The sequence below is a fragment of the Bacillus rossius genome, chromosome 1 (assembly GCF_032445375.1).
Source record: "Bacillus rossius redtenbacheri isolate Brsri chromosome 1, Brsri_v3, whole genome shotgun sequence".
Taxonomy (NCBI): Eukaryota; Metazoa; Arthropoda; class Insecta; order Phasmatodea; family Bacillidae; genus Bacillus; species Bacillus rossius.
In genome coordinates this window covers 144,995,026-145,008,368 of record NC_086330.1, presented here as the reverse complement: position 1 = coordinate 145,008,368, position 13,343 = coordinate 144,995,026, and the positions used below count along the sequence as shown (strand labels likewise).

General features: G+C 36.7%; 1 protein-coding gene across 2 annotated transcripts in view; it reads left to right on the top strand.

Annotated features, from left to right (window-relative positions):
- LOC134546247 (carboxyl-terminal PDZ ligand of neuronal nitric oxide synthase protein-like) overlaps positions 1-13,343 on the top strand; it is a 765,750-nt gene that overhangs the window by 437,273 nt on the left and 315,134 nt on the right. Inside the window, exon 1 of one of the 2 annotated variants that reach the window (XM_063388934.1) lies at positions 9,125-9,245. The exons of the other annotated variant lie outside the window; for it this stretch is intronic. The gene's annotated coding sequence lies outside the window, so the exon portion shown is untranslated. Of the gene's footprint in view, positions 1-9,124; positions 9,246-13,343 lie in introns of those variants that run through there. 2 annotated transcript variants of the gene reach the window in all.

The following is a 13,343-nucleotide window of genomic DNA, read 5'->3' as shown; positions in this document are numbered from 1 at the left end:
GTTATATTACGCTACTATAGCTAGCTAGTGGGTTTTTGTAAATTTGTAGAGAGCGTTTATATTTATAATTAAATAATACTTATAATGTTTATGATAGAATTAAATGTATACATTAAATACAAGTAAAACATTAAAAAAAATGTAATACTATTTTTTGTTAAATTTGTTTTTTTTTACTGTAATGTGTTTCAACCTGATCGCTTATTTAATGACTGAAGGAAATGAAATTAACCAATATCATATAGTCCATCATGTAAAGAAGAGCTGTCATTTTAACGAAAAAAAAAGTTTTCGGTGTTCTGAAATTGTGTGGAGAATCCTGGAGATAAATAAGTCTTGAGGAATTTTATTATTATTAATAAGCTACTTTGCGAGACTGATAGTTTCTAGTGCCTACTTTCGAGCTTAAAAAGAACCATTGACAATCGGCATTTTCGATCCCTCCCAGAATCAGACACTTTAAATCACGTTACTTCATTTTTTATATTCAGTATAGTCAGCGATTGTATGCGTGTTCAGAAAAAACAACGTTGAGTTTCCAGACATTCAGACGTAAAACTGACAGTTCAATAAGTATAATAAGTATTTTTTCACTAAAAATTCTTCGTTTTAAAAAGTGCATTGTTCCTAACTTTTTTCCTTGTCAGTGCACAAGAGCTTCATAATATTATTACGATTTATGTAATGTGGGGAAGACAGGGTTCGTAATGGATAGCCCAATTATGTTTTTTCCTACAATTTTATTAATTACCAATGTTTACATCACTAACAAATAATCTTACTTAAAAATTCCTAATCACTAATCACTCGCACTTAAAAAATGTTTATCCCCAAGTCACTCAGAGTCTATCAAGTTGCACAGTCCGCACTCCTCGCGGCACACCCCGCGGAACTCTGTGGCCTAAAGCCTGTCGCCGAACTCACCGCGGGACCCTGTCACCAAACTCTCGCCGCACCCGCGGCACTCACGGCTCTCACCGTCGCCGAACTCTCGCCGCACCAAAAACTGTCGCGGGACTCGCTCGGAACCCCGCGGAGGCCGGCGTCGCGGCTCGAGTGCCTGGAGGCGTCCTTCTCGAAGGCACGAGAGCGGCTGATGACGAGTCGCGTCATCCCGGGCCGACCTGACGCCCGAACAGTCCAGATAAGCAGCGTCAATTCGTGTTGCTCCGCGACCGGGGTCCTGTTTGCGTTCGTAACAATATTAATAAAAGCATGTTTCACACGCTTCTTCACGAAAGTAAAACGTTGAGGAGTTGGTGAGTGCGATCTTTGCCATGTTAAAACGATAGTTTATAAACTTATAAATTACGCAAGGCGCAACTACGCAACGCAAGTATTGTTCACGTTACTTTTTTTTTTTTTTTTTTTTTTTTTTTTTTTTGCGTTTTCGACGTTTATAGGCCTAATAGAAGAGAAGTGTTTCGAAAACTATTAAAGATACCGACTTTTGTGCATGGTCTGTTTGTTATGGACACAACGTTTACACTTATTAAACTTTCACACAGTGAAAGAAAATAACACTTGAATCAAATTATTGACAATACACAATGTTTTCATCCTAAATATGAATGATAAAAAAGAGCCCGCGATAAAAATTTGTTTTATACTCTTTTTTAGTTAAGGATTGGTAATGTCTTGCGAATTGCGTTTTTGTTTTGTTTTTAAACGACCGTATTTTCTCGCATGTTGCAACGTTGCGTTCCTTGAGTAGTTTGTAAATCCGGCCTGATTTTATAAGTCAAAAGATGCAGCCGAATACTAGCCCAATGGATCCCTCAGCTAAGGGAGCCACTAAAAGGGCATCGTAGTGGACGCGGCCATCTGTGCGTTGCTTCCGAATTCTCACTAAGGGATGCCGATGCATCCCTACATGCGTCCACTAACTCGAGATTGCGTAAATGTGACACTCGCATACACTGATGGTTCCTACACTCAGTAGCTTGGAAATAGTGTTTTATTTAATTTTTGCATATATTATTACATCAGATTTTTAAAACGTTATAATTATAAGTGATGACTCAAGAAGAGAGAAATATAAAAATTAAGAAATATTACCGGAAGACGAGCTTAAACTTATTTAATGCTCATAAGTATATTTAACGTTTTCAGTTTCATAACAAAATTTTTTATTTTGATCGCTTACATTTGTAACATCCACGCTACATTTAAAATTTTTAAATTGGTCGTTGTTGTTTACGTTTTCTGAATATTCATATATATTACGACTCAAAATGACTACGTGCACTTTAGTACAACCAACTGTCAACAGGTGATGCTAGGAGTAAAAGTATTCGGATACCATCCATTACTTAGGAATACATCCTTTACATTGTGGCTGCATTTACTAAGGGATGTAGGGATAGGTGTGCTACGGACGCATCCTTATGTATTTGGTTACGGCAAAAATGAGAACAACCTGTTTACCACCTAGAATACAAAAATTTGTTTAGCTATAAAACATTTTTAGCACTAATTCTTTGCTGATGTTTCTAAGGTGTGTTTAACAATTCTTACTTTTAAATTGTTCTTAGTGAGTTCCTTTTAAGCTATTTAACAAACTTATATAGCATTAGACATGGAGTTTCTGTTTTTTTTTTTTTGCTTAACATTGTGTGTCCACCATTTATTATATCATACATCCACTCACTTCCATAGACAAATACCTCCATGCCTTTAATTACTAAATCATTTAGTAACTATACACGTTTTTTATATGGCTGCGTCTGTTTATAAGTATGAAAATTATTCATTGTTATTATTGGTACATGGTAACTCGCGAAAACAAAAAAAAAATTAAACTCTTTTTGGGCAAACATAAATATATTTTTTTTTCATATCAGTTTATTTATTGAGTTTTATTTATACGAACGCGAATCTTCGCGATGGGTTGGAGGCGGGCCAAGAGCTCACAGGTTCTCTCTGGTGGAGGCCGCGCGAAGCTTCGCCGGCCAATGGGACACTGGCATTGTTCCTAATGTCCGCCCGCGCCAGCGAATCGAAAAATAAATAAATAAATATGTATATATATATATATATACATACGACGCCTAAGATGTTTTGACGTCGCCCCCATCATTCGCACGAAGGGTGAGATCTTTGCACAGCCCTTTCTAGCTACACGTTCTTTCGGGGCGACTGAATTGTTGCCCATTGGAAGGGCAGCCCTTCAGGATTTTTCTGACAGTGGTTTATTTGTACAGAGACTGGAAGGGCAGCCCATCCAATTTCTGAAAACACGCTCCTTTAAGAGTTTAAATAATCCTGAAAACTTGCCCCTTGGATGGGCAGCCCATCAGGATTTTTCTAACAGTAGTGTTTTGAAAGGTTGTCTGAATTCTTGCCCCTTGGAAGGGCAGCCCATCAGGATTTTTCTGACAGTGGTGTTTTTGAAAGGTTGTCTGAATTGTTGCCGCTTGGAAGGGCAGCCCTTCAGGATTTTTCTGACAGTGGTTAGTGTGTAAAGCGACTGGAAGGGCAGTCCTTCCAGTATCTTAAAATGGGTCTATTTTCGTAATTTTATAATCCTGAATTGTTTCCCCTTGGAAGGGCAGCCCATCAGGAATTTTTCTGACAGTGGTGTTTTTGAAAGGTTGTCTGAATTGTTGCCCCTTGGAAGGGCAGCCCTTCAGGATTTTTCTGACAGTAGTATTTTTGAAATGATGTCTGAATTTTTTCCCCTTGGATGGGCAGCCCTTCAGGATTTTTCTGAGAGTGGTTAGTTTAGGTTAGGTTAGGTTAGGTTAGGTTAGTTTACTTTACAAAATAACCACTGTCAGAAAAATCCTGAAGGGCTGCCCATCCAAGGGGCAACAATTCAGACAACCTTTCAAAAACACCACTGTCAGAAAAATCCTGATGGGCTGCCCATCCAAGGGGCAACAATTCAGACAACCTTTCAAAAACACCACTGTCAGAAAAATCCTGATGAGCTGTCCATCCAAGAGGCAACAATTCAGACAACCTTTCAAAAACACTACTGTAAGAAACATCCTGATGGGCTGCCCTTCCAAGGGGCAAGTTTTCAGGATTATTTAAACAATTAAAGAAACATGTTTTCAGAAATTGGATGGGTTGCCCTTCCAGTCGCTGTACAAACAAACCATTGCCAGAAAAATCCTGAAGGGCTGCCCATCCAAGGGGCAACAATTCAGCTCCCCCGTTCTTTCAATGGGTAATATTGATTTGGAAGGTTTTTGTAAATGGAACAGGTATCTGATATTTTGTATATTTACATGAAAACAACTGCCTCACTACAAAATAGTTTTCACAGTAATACTGATTTCGAATTCTTACCAGGGCTGTTATTCTTTTGTGTTGTCCCAGTACCTTAAATATTTAAAGTTATTTGCCAACCGTTCCCTGAATAGCTTTCCAGTAATAACTGCATACATAATAAGTATGATAAAACAAAATAAAGTCTATTTTTTGAATATCCAATTATTTATTCTATGGTTTAAGAAAGTTTACGTTCGAATGAAACATCAATGAAAATATAAAATTATGCGCCAATTTTCGTAAGAAATGCACAGTATTATCTCGAAAAACATATTTCATGCATGCAAAAATAATTATAGCAATTTATTGTACCAAGTTTCTATATCTTTTGTAGTATTACAAACTATTTCTTGACAAATATTTTACAAAGGAATACAATTTTTTTTGTGCATACGTCATTACTGGTTACACTGTATGTCAGAGAAAGCTCAAATAACGCACGAAAAAGTTGAATACACAAACAGCTTTTGCCAGACGTTAAATTTATAGAAATGAGAGATAACCTCATGAAAGGAATTAGTCTGAAAAAAAATATATACCACAGTGCAAACGAACACAGTATGCTGACATTGACGAGACAGTTTCAATAAAGACAATAATCGACCTCGGACAACACAGCGACAAACAGACGAACCCAGCGATAGTACTTCACAGATAATCAGGTCAAAACAATAATGGCTACACAGGGGAACACAGCGATGTGACTGGACAGATAGTTTGGTTAACGACGATGGTATAGGCTTCCTAGCATTTCCGCTTATTTTGTTTTCTCTGTGTGCATATTCATTTTTTTCTTCCATTATTGAGGTTTTCCTATGACATACAGTGTAACCAGCAAGGCGAATGTCACAAAAAAAAAAATTAAAATCTGTCGAAGCATATCGAATAACGGCGGTACCATAGTTTCTGGTCAAAACGTAAGATACAGTACCGAGGATAGCTCCACATATATAAAAAAAATAATGTCGTGTTTTTGCACGTTTTAATGCCCTGTTAACGTATACTGTATGTATTTTTTTTAACAGCTCCAAAATCAATGACCTTTTTATTGTGTTCCGTCGTTTTTTCTTCTTCAAGTTATCACTTTGTTCAAGTTGCTTTGGTTTTAGCCATCCTCAGCTGGTGGGTTTCACATTCTTATAAATTTTAGAATCCGGTGTCATGGCTGGCTATAGAATTTTAAATTTTATGCTTTACGACATTTAACTGAAATTAATAGATTAAGTATTTAATATGGATAACTGAGAGTCTGGATAATGTTTAATTGAAAAAAATTCTACAACTACAGAAAATATTGCCGCTGTCGTTGAATTATTTCTTTAAAAATTTAAGGTGTTGTAACAACCAGTCACAAAATACATAGAAAATAAAGGTTTCACCATAAGTTAATTAAACAAAATCATTTTACTACAACGCCAAGTTTTGGGGAGGCTGTAAAACGTTATTTGATTAAACAAAATCCAGGCGCTTAGTTTCTGTCTTAAATGATTTCCCTGTTATTTACAATTAAAAATTTGACCTTCAACTGTAAAGGCGTATACCAACCTTGGGAAATACTTTGGAACATAAATTGTATACGTTATGTTTTCAACTTTATTGCTTCGTGATGAATCTGCAGGCGAAGTTTGTATGTAGGCTGAGTTCAGAAACATCTTGTGTAGACATGAGACTTTATCCAAACAATTCTCAGTAAAAAAATGAATTCGTTAACTTAATTAAATTTTATATATATATATATAGAATAATTTTTTCTACAAATAATTTTTTTTACTAATGCATGATAATTTGTTGTAGCAAGTAAATAATTTGTTTCACTATACACAAATAAATGTACACCCACACATGTTTTTGCTTATCAATTAAACCTGAAATATTTTGAGTATATGTTCACTGTTTATTCCAACATCCACAAATATAAGAAACTTACGGAATCGAAACTCCTAAAGAAATAAAGATACCCTCGTAACCTCATAGATGTAGGTGAGAAGAATTGAAGTTCAACCAGCAGAATTGCACCAAGAACCCGTCTTTCTGCCGCACCGGTTCGCACTCGACTGCTTATCGCTATTCTTCGGCACTCTGCGCATGCACCACTCGTCCTCTGCTCTCCTGCCTCCCGTCGTGGATTCAGTAATTAATTATTTATTTATCGACTTATTTTACGCGGCGATGTTTAGCTGTGCCGCTTTGTCTACCGTTTAACCACACACTCGTAAAATTAAATGTAATGTTATAGCAAGACAGCATGAATAACTAAGCTAACCTAAATAAAAGACAATAAACATGAAAAAAGGTTTTAAAAAACTTCCACAATACAATACTACCCCCACCTCGAAAAATAAGTAAAAGTAAAAGAGCAGTGTTTTGCATAAGACATGAAGCCTTAAATACACGTTGATGAATATTAAACATTTTGTATTAACTTTATAATTGTATTGTGTCAATGTATGGTCTGTATCAGTAAATCACTGTATCGTAGTTCATTGTATTAAGCTAAAATGTTTTTGTGTATGTTTAACTTTATTTTTTCTTCAATGAACATGTGTTTTGTGGTCTAAAATACATTGATTACTTATTTTTGTAAAGCAAAATGTAATTTATGGGGTTAGAATGTGACACTACTTACTTAGCAGCAAATATAATACAATATTGCTAACGTCACATTCTCACCCCACTCATTGGGGTGAGAATGTGACAAACAATTGTTTTAATAAAAACATTTTAAATCCATTTTTTAAAATTGATATTTTCAGAAAAGTAAGAAAAAGGTGTTATCCATCATAAATAAAATTTTCAGTCCATAAATATAAATACTGTAGTTAGGGCAGGTCAAAAACTAAGAAACCTGTCACATTCTCACCCCGTTTTACAACTAAATAAACTAGTTGCTAGCTAGTACTGAAACAGGATTTAATATTGCCTTTTGTTTTGTCAAATGTGCTGTCTCTCTGTGTGATACAGATTATCTTCTGAACGTCTCTCATATAATACCAGGGTTGGCAGCCATGCACCTGACCCGCGGGTTAAAACTCAGTCTTATTCCCGCAATATTAATATAAATAACAATTAAGTTACTATGTTTAGTTTTAAAAATTGTATATTAAATTGCCTGTCAACAAAGGAAAATTGTGTATACAATTAAGTGGTAAACAATGTATTTAAACCATCGTGAGAAGATACTTTTGTTAAAAATATTATAATCAATTTCTTAAAAATTCATAAAAGTGATGGATAAATAATATTTCATTCATACAACCTTAAGAGTGTAAACAACTAAACAGAATGATTTCGGTAGGCAAAATATTAACAATTTTATTTAAAAAAATCTTTTTCAGAAAACCCACCAAAATTATCTTTGAAAATACCCAGGTAATTTAAAAAAACTTAGATTTTATTAAAAAAAAACATATGTGTTGATTTTATTCAAAAGCTAAGTTTTATTGCCAATACTGTACATTAAAAGAGAAAAAAAATTATTTTCCATAGACATGGGTTGCCAGGACACTTCTGGAAATGAAATAAATGCACGGGCACAAAGAAGAATATTTTGGTCGACTGTTGCGAATGAATTCATGGTTTCACGAGAACGATTTGATTCTTATTTTATAGTTTTTAACGTCGCCCGTTTATGCACAGAGGCCCAATGCGATGGATACTCCAGGATCATAGTGGGTTCCGAACGTTTTTGGCACCGACTCAGCGGTTGTGAACTTGAGTCGTGTCGGGCTGGCATAGAACCCACGACCCGCATATCGTGAGCGTCACATGTAAGCGATCACTTTCAACGGAAGAAAAAAAAGTGAGCTAGTCTTTCCGTACTCGCCAGGGAAGTTCACCTCGATAACAAGCAAATTCATATGTTCTCACGTGGCAAATACATCTATAATACGAATATTTAAATACGAAATATAACGTATTCTTTAAAAAAAATGCCGAGCGTTATAAACATGCGCAAATTGTGTTCTCAACTACATTTATGGACGCGAATCACACGTAGTTTCCGCACCCGCCACTTGAATACGCTGCCGAAGCAGCTACGTCGACTATCGAACCATTCTATTCGCGGAGTGAAATTTTAAATTATATAATGGAACGGCTCCGATAAATACGAATAAGACCGGAAAAATAACCACAAACCCCGGCTTTGGACCTGATTTTCGACAAGGAATTGTTTCCGTTTGTCTTTGTGGACTTTGGTTCGCGCCATTCGTGACACATGGCAGAACCGTGGTGGTTACACATTTTCGTTGCATTCACGAAATTAAGCCCACCATATGCCGTATACCACGAGATTAGACGTTACAAAAAAAATAGAGATGGTACTCGAGTTTTCTTTACCCCGGGATTAAAATTAAAGCATTATCGGGACCGGTGTTATAACGAGTGCATTGCCCTTTTTGGTAACGGAGAGAAATTTGTTTTGGCGGGGAGGGGGGTCAAGCCTGGGTTAGTTGGCTATTTTAATTGTGTCTCGATTCCAAACGAAGAAAGAGAGTTTTTCCCGTGGGAGGAAATGAGGGGTAAAATGTGGGAGGGGTAGTATTTGGGGGGAGGGGGTAGAGGGAGGCAGGGAAGTAAGATATCTCTCTGTGCCTTTGCCACGATGTCCCGCGCAAAAAACATTTGCATTAGCGCGGCTGCCAAACGCACAGAAAGTATTTATAACCCCGAGGCGACTCGCAGTTCTCTGTCGGTCTTAGAGGGCGCTTTCGGTCTGCCATCTTGTGTCTCTTCCCTCCCCCCTCCCTAACCACCCCCCTCCCCGTCTCTCGTCACCCCCTTTTGACACCGCGCCCTCTTCGGTCGCGGGGCGCGCAGGTAAACTTCGACCCGGGCAGTTGGCAACCGTCGCTCGCGCGAAGACCCGACGCCACCGCCGACGCCGCCGCTGCGACAGGAAGAGTGGGTGACGGTTGGCAGCCCTGCGCGTCTTCCGCGGAGTGTTTCCGGTGCGCGGCGCTGCGGAGGTGAGCCTCGACTTCCCGAAAGTTGGCATTCCTGCTGTCTCGGGATCGTTCTTCTTCTTCCGTGCGAATGTCTTCTTATTATTATTCTTATTCTTCTACATTGAAGTGGTTGGCATCTCGTCATGGTTTAGCTCAGGGGTTGGAAGCAGACAGTGTCGGCGGTTGTCTTGTCTGTCTGAACAATTAGCCGTTGTTCCCCAGGTCTCTGTCTTCTCTAGCTGGCCAAGAGATAACTATCGGAAGAGTTTGTGCACACGAATTCGGCGCTCATAGATTCCTCTCTTCAATCTACGCGTAAAATGACTTCATTTTGGCCTTTTGAAGATCCTGGAACACCGAGTGCGTTTGTAGAAATAAACTAGTGGTTTAAAAAAAAAATAAGACTGCATGGGCTTGTAAATAATGAATAAAGCAAACACAGTTGTAGTTTTAAAACGTAGTTTTCACCTTGTTCGTATTAAGTATTTCTGTCAATAATTCACCACAAATGTTCAATAACCGTATGTTTTTTATCAGACTTAATTGTGTTTGCGGGACGTGTGCGTTATTTTTGTTTCGAAGTTAGTTGGAATGGTCGTCTTTGAATTTTTTTGTATTGCGCCGTTTTGTGATTGATGTAATCCTCCAGAGCGGATGACGTTCGCAATTATGTATCTTCTTCACGTCACTACGTAGACGTCATAACTCTGCAGGTTAGATTGTGATGAGCGGAATTAAGGGAAAATGAGCAGAAAGTGCATAAAATAATACCAAATGGGTAGAGAGTTTGACATCTAGTAGCTAATTATTAAATAATAACGTGGCTCATCGCTCTTATTTTAGACTTTTCGATTATATAATTTTCATCAAATGAAAGTAAATGTACCTTGATTTTTTTGCACAGGTAGCTGTAAAAGTACCGTTTCTACATTCTAGCTGCCCGCTTAAAAGAAAAGGTTAAAATAATTACAGGATTGAAGCTTTGCTGGTTAAAGTTCAATGTGGTTACTTTATGTCGACTTTAAATTTCTTAAGGTAAATAAAGGGAACGTCATTTCAATTGTAAACTTTCTTGAAATATTTGAGGATTTCGACTTTACAATAAATTTGAATTAATTAATTCTGAGTAAAATTATAATTGTATAAGGAAATAGCCAGTAACACTTACTTTCACACTAATAATGTTTATTTTCACTATACTGCTTGGTTTACTTTTGGGTAAGGCAACCAACACGTTAAAAATGGGGTTCAAACAGCTAATTGAGAAGTTATGGGGAAGATCTGTAGTACCCAATATGGAAAATTTTTCCCAAACAAAAAATGTTCTTCATTTAAGGGTGTTCTCTTTTGTGCAACAAAATTTATGTTTATAGTTCTACACCATAGTTACACGGTAGTTGCCATAGAGAACGGCGTTTAATTTTCTACAACAATTTGCGTAGTTATTTTTTTATGGCGGAGTAATTCAAAAAAGTTCCATAGCAAGTCTTCCCCGGGACTTTAAATCAAGGTGTATGTGTATATTTATATATACACACATTAATTTTAATTTTTTTAAAAGTAATGTGTTTTAGAGTGTCTTCAGATGGAGCAATATTTCATGTAATTATTGAATATAGTAAAAGGTCTTCCGGCATCATAAGGTTTCACACATTTTGTAAATTGTCACCAATCGGGCGTCTCGCTTGAAGGTTTTTTTTTTGTGATTATAGCTTTTGACTTTGCCGCCAGGTCGCATTGCCGCGCCGCCGGTGTTTTCAGATCTCACAGGGTTTATCGTAGGTAGCTGTCAATTTTCATTTCAGTACAGTTGCGGGTTACATTTCACTTCTCAAATTTCACGGGTACATTTCCGAAAGATTTTTGATGTGTAACATCTTAGCTCTCGGTATACGGCATTTGGTAAGTGTTAATTTTGTGAAAGCGATGGAAGTAAAATAACGGACAAGTTCGCAAAGACACAGGGAAACTTTAGAGTATTAACTGTTTAATGAGGGCCGTATTTTTATAAAATTACTTGCCGAAAATCAGGCACAAAACCGGTTTCAGAATTTTTCAAGTCTTTTTCTCTTTTATCGGAGTCGTTTCATTATATAGTTTAAAATTACAGTCTTCAAATTGAATGGTTCGATAGTCTACGTAGCTTCTCCGGCAGCTTATTATAGCGGCACATGTTAATACTGTGATTCGCGTCCAGAAATGTTGTTGTAAAAACAATGTGCGTATGTTTATCACACTCGGAATTGTTTAAAGAATTATGGGTTAAATCTCTATTTCGATTTTCGTGTTATAGACTAAATGTATGTGCAACTTTAGAACACGTGAATTTGCTCGTTACTGAGGTTAGATGTTACACATCTCTGGCGATAGTAAAAGAATAGCTCACGTTTTTTTTTAAATTTAACAGCTTATTAACGTGTTTTAAATGGAATTACATTGTGTATTAATTTTGAATTTGTGTAAATGTTCAAACTATGTAGACGTTCGACAATCTGGCGAAATCGCTAATCTGGAATTTCTGTGATCTGAAATGTACCGGATTGAAGACCTTTCCCTGTAATTGCCTGCTAGGTGTTAAACAACCGTTTTTTCTTGAAACCCCCCCCCCCCTCCCCCTTCTCCTGGCTCAAAAGTTGTCGTTTTGGACCGGTCGAGCGTGCGCGTGGTTAACGGTCATTTTGGCGAGCGGCCGGCGTCCTAGAATAACGCCCGTCCTGGACAAGTCCAGGCCAGTCGTACTGTCACAAAAAGCTTCTCTTTCGTCCATCGCGATTTTTTTTTTAACGCAGAGAGGTCGTTCGTTTTGAATTAGCACTCCTCCACTGCTAGGGTAGCATCAATAACATTTTACAACTAGTTGAGCACATGACTTCGCTTGTACAGATTAATTCACACAGTTTATTTGGATAGAAATCATTTATAATTATTTTTTAATGACACAGAAAATGTATTAATACTTTTTTTATTTATTCATTTCAGTTTTAAATTTTTTATGTTTTAATGACTAACAATTTTTTTATTATTACTATATTTTTTTTACAAAATGCGTGTCTTTTATATTGCTATAAACAAACGCGAGTGAAAACGTCTACAGAAATAGAGTTTAGACTTTTTCATTCATAATTATGATCAGATATTTGGTCCGCGCACCAGTGAAGTCGAGAGGACGACATAGTTAAGATAGTTATGTATAACTGGTCGACACCCACCCCCCCCTCCCCACACAGATATATATATATATATATACACATACACACACACTAGCAGACCCGGTCACGCGTTGCTGTGCCTGAGTGATTTAGAAAGGATTTAAAAGACAAAATTTAACACAGATTAACATAACGTTTTCAATTCTATTTTATTATTAAATACTCTGATTACCTTTACTTATAACAAATCACAGTTTATTTTATTAATAAATACTCTGATTAGTTCCAATTTATCATAAATCAATTAATTAATACTTACAAAGTTGATGAACTCTGTTTCTCTAGCTAATATTATTTGTTTTATTATTATATCTGTAGATTGACAGCTGAAGATAGATATCAATAATTGTAAACGCGTGAGAATAAAATCAAAAATAATACAAAAAAAGCGAGGTTACTTAGTACATTGATCAACGAAAATGTGCACAACATGGAGAAAAATAAAATTTGAATTGAAACGTAGCGCCATCTATGAGATATTTATGTCAGACAGTACAACAGTTGTCTGTAAAAAACTGATTTAAGGCGCCATCTGTTTGAGATCTATGAAACCTACGATTAATAACACCAATCAACATTGATATTCAGTTTATTATTAAATATAAATTATTAAGACCATTAATCGAAATAAAAACTATCCTATCTCTCAAGTTGGAAAAAAATTACACATAAATGCCAATTTTAATCGAAATCGGTTGACTTGGTGAAGAGTTCACTGTTAACAAACATCAGGACACTGGATTTATATATATATATATTTTTTTTATTTTTTTTTCCAAAACACTCAAGCGCCTGTGTCTCCAGCTAGCTAAGGGTCCCCGTTGGAATTTTCTCGACTCATTGTCCACTTGTACCCAAGTCTCGTGGTCGTGCACCATCACCCGTTGTTCTCGTCCGAGGGTTGAGCATG